Below are 4,140 nucleotides of genomic sequence, written 5' to 3'. Positions count from 1 at the left end.
GTCTTCAAAGGTGTTGCTGCCGGTATAAAATATAAGTCATAGCAAAAACATTGCGGCAGCCATCTTGGCGGCCATTTTTTAAATAAAGTTGGTACGTTTCATTTAAGTATATATTTCGTAGTTTAAACATTGTGTTGATAATGAAACTATAGTAGGATGTAAACATAACTGAAGATGATTATCAATTTTTTTTTTACCTATTAGATATTAGTTATTAGATATATTCTATATTGAATTACCCCACCCTCTTAAATATATATATTATCAATAATTCGAATGTATCCTTTAACAAAATAATAATGTTATTACAATTTATTATCACTTATTCAACATGGGATTGCATTGTGTAAGGAACAACAGTAAATAGAGGAATACAAACAAAGTATATTGACCGTATGTTCAAGAAAATAGTATTCATCACATTTTAGTCCATATAAAATTGGTATAAAATGTGTCAAAAAGTTGTATTTCATATCGATAAATGCATATAATTTTGCAGATTTATAACTTTCACATTTTTATAATAACTTTAAAATAATTTACAACAGTTAAATGTTTTTATTTTGCAATTTTATGCATTGGGTATCTTTTTCATGTATCAGCGGCCATGTTGGTGGCCATCTTGAATTTGAGGACTTTGCCCAGTGACTAGAAACTGGCATCAGGCAGTTCTGAAAACTACATATTCTGACGAACATTTTGGTATGCAGAAGTTGATGTGCACATTCATAGACCACCTACTGCCAGTTTTCAGCTACTTATTTGACCATATTTGCAGCATGATGAATGTAAACATGTTGACAGTTTGAATTATTAACAGTTGTTTGCCCAGTGCAGCTTTGTAGTAATTCTAAACCGAAGTGGACGAAAAGAGGTTGTAAAATTTTGTAAAGGTGAAAGTAAGGTCATTGATGACAGGAAGGAAAAATATTTGTACTATCAGGTAAGTGTACTCCTTAAATCAAATATGAGTTGTAGTAAGCTTTTTCAGTTTGTTTATTCACAAAATGATTCAGATGTAAATATTGTTTACATCTTAACAACAAGGAAGTATGGACAATGTAAAACTGCATTTAATAGATCTACACATACTAGATTAGCAAACCATGTAAATAAAATGTTTTCGTGTTTGCTTATTGAACCATACATATACATCTATTAAATTGGTAGATCTATTAGCCAAAGCAGTTACCTCAGGTGAACAGAGGTATAAAATTGATTATATATTCTCCAATTAATATAAATACATTCTTGAGGCTAATTGGCCAAATATACATTTGTACAGGCTGGCTAAAATATTAGAAATGAAAGAACAAACGCATCTGGTTCACATGTGTAATGTTTATATAAACCTTTATTTTACTTTATGCGGATTTATAATTTGATAACACAATTATAAAAAATAGATATAGGTAGATTGGAAATATGTTCTATGGAAAAATATTTAATCATCCTTAGTTTATCGGATTGTATGAAAAAGATGGCTGCTTCATTGAAAACGGGTCCAGTATATTGATATAACATTACAATGAGCGGGGTAGGCAAAATTGTCAACGTGAGGAGACTTCTTTTAATTAAGGCGGAGCCAACGCTGACTCTATGTCTCCATATGTTGACAATATTACTGTCCCTAGAAAAGTAATATCATTGTTTTTATATTACACCGAAAAGAAAATAAATGCAATTTAATATGCGAGTATTTCACAAACGTATATGGAAAACAGGTTAGTTAAAAAGAATAGTTCCATTCTTTTTTCATGCATTTGCATCGATACTGTGAAATATACAATGTTTCTCTGACAGCAGACCAATAGAAATAAAACAGAAAGACATAGTTTTCTAGCAATCGTAAGAGGGGTATTTTCTATCTGCAATAAAAACGAGGTATGATAATATTCTATTTGTCGTCATTTTATAATTTGGCAGTCATCGTGTCAATCTAATAAGTATCAGTCTAGAGTCCGCTTTGTAGGCGTCAGCATTCTTAGATGCTGCATTTTCATAAAGATTGTCAAAATGAAACAAAACGACCATTAACGTATTTGTTTTTCTTTTTAGGCACAATCATCTAAACAAAAAGGAGTCAACATGCGTTTGAAGATAACACATATTTTAGTCATAATGTTATTAATTTCAAGCGATACTATGAAAGCATCTTGTCAACTATGTAGAGTGTTTCGGGACCGCAATCATAGACTACACTGTTTTGACACGAGACGTGTTTCAAAGAATCGTCAAGGTAGATGTGGACGTCTCTCTGGCAATGGTGTGTACAGATGGTGTGGATTTATAGGTAGTAATTGTCGTTGCAGATCTAACCAAGTCATCGGCAAGGAATTTCTACTGTCCGTGTTGCGAGGTGATAATAAATATTGATAAATATTTCAGACTTTTGAGGATATTACAATTTATAACAAAAGTTGCAGTGCACACCTATTTCTGTCTGAACTATGAGAGATAAAATTTATGGAAATTATTTGAGAAAGATATGTGCATTTATTTACTGATGAAGTTATTATACATACATGTACCTTTGATTTAGAATATATCATTGAATACTATTGTGAAGTTCAAGGTCAAGACAAATCAGTATGATGTATTATATTCGCCGAGGAATTATCTTTAAATATTAGAATTTATTTTGAGATATATAGATAATTGATTTTATGCGTAATGGAAGGAAACAAAGAAAAATCGAACGACGAACAGTTTTAAAGAAGAAACAAATGCAACAAGAAGTAAAAGAAACGATGTATATACGTTTGTTTTGAACAGTACCTGTTTACAAGTTTATAATGATTTAATGTTAACTCGTGCAAACACTTACTAACAATATTCTAATATTCAGCCAAATTGTATAATAACCATGAATGCTTAAATGGTTATGGTCTCTACAATCCGTAGCAATACATGCAAGTAACACTGGACAATCTCTACCAACGGATTTTATTATGAATACTTGCCTGGGCAAACTGGATTTTGTTAAAAAGAATGTTGGAGAAATTGACACGAAGATGTAAAAGATGTTGATGCCCGTGCTATGGAAAACGTTGATAAACACTTCAGACGAAATCGTTAATACGAAAGATTACTCTTTAGACAAAACAGGTAAACAATTAAGCTACAAAGCGAGATGAGGGAATTGAAGGAACAGTGTCCTGCCTTAACGCAAAGCACATAATAAGTTTTAAAATGGACGGTATATTCAGTGAGTGACATGGGACAAAAACGATAAAATTTGCAAAGTTGTTTGTTTTTATTTAGTTTAGTTGAGTTTCATCATAATTTTATTAAATAACTTAAAACAACAGTATTGTTAATAACAATAATAACTTCTAATAGTACTAACAAAGACATAATAAAAGGAACAAAATGTGATATTCAGTGTTAACTTGGTATAATGAAAACAGTGATAAACATTTCTTCATAAGTATGTTTTGTCGTTGAGCTGACCGGTCATTGAAAGCGACTCTATTGTTAACGTATAATGACATGTGGTTTACTAAATTGATACCATTCTAGTAGTTTGTGTTGAGTCATGTATATTTTGAACTTAATTAGGAAATAATATCAAAACTTTTGCAACATAGTAAACCTATTTTTAGCATTGACTGCCCATATGATCTACTGAACATATACACATGTCAAATTAATGGGAACGGTGGTCTAGACGTTAAATTGTCCGCCACACAAGCCTTCGGTCGTTGGTTTCGTCCTCAAACTCTTGGCAGTTTCTTGCGGAGAACAGGTTAGAACTAGTACCGAATCCGGGAACTCTGGTTAGGTAAAATAAAGACATTTTTATATTTTAAAAAAATCAAACCTGATATCATAACGTCTAGGAGCATTTTGTTATATGTAATCTTTCAACTCTTTTCTGTTGTAAAGTTGGCTACAGATTTGAACAACGTTCATAACTTTGAAAGTTCGCACTGAAGTTCGAAAAAGCTTTTTCAGCATGTTTGCTGACCATCTCGTTAACGTAATGGTAGAGCGCTTGCTTTGAACTGTGGAGATCGTGAGTTCGCTCCCAACGCGTGTCCTACCAAAGACGTGAAAAACGATACTACAATGTTGTATCTTCCTCGTTTTGCATTCAAAATTAACAGTATAGTTCTAGGACTGGTCAGTCTGATGCCC

At 32.1% G+C, this 4,140-nt stretch overlaps 1 long non-coding RNA gene across 1 annotated transcript; it reads left to right on the top strand.

Moving 5' to 3' along the window:
• Positions 1-796: 796 nt before the first annotated feature.
• LOC123561590 (uncharacterized) lies at positions 797-3,378 on the top strand. Its single transcript, XR_006688460.2, has 2 exons — positions 797-943; positions 2,059-3,378. It is a non-coding gene; the product is annotated as an uncharacterized LOC123561590 (long non-coding RNA).
• The last annotated feature ends 762 nt before the right edge of the window (positions 3,379-4,140 follow it).

The sequence above is a fragment of the Mercenaria mercenaria genome, chromosome 10, assembly GCF_021730395.1.
Source record: "Mercenaria mercenaria strain notata chromosome 10, MADL_Memer_1, whole genome shotgun sequence".
NCBI classification, from domain to species: Eukaryota; Metazoa; Mollusca; class Bivalvia; order Venerida; family Veneridae; genus Mercenaria; species Mercenaria mercenaria.
This window is presented reverse-complemented; position numbering and strand designations above follow the sequence as displayed.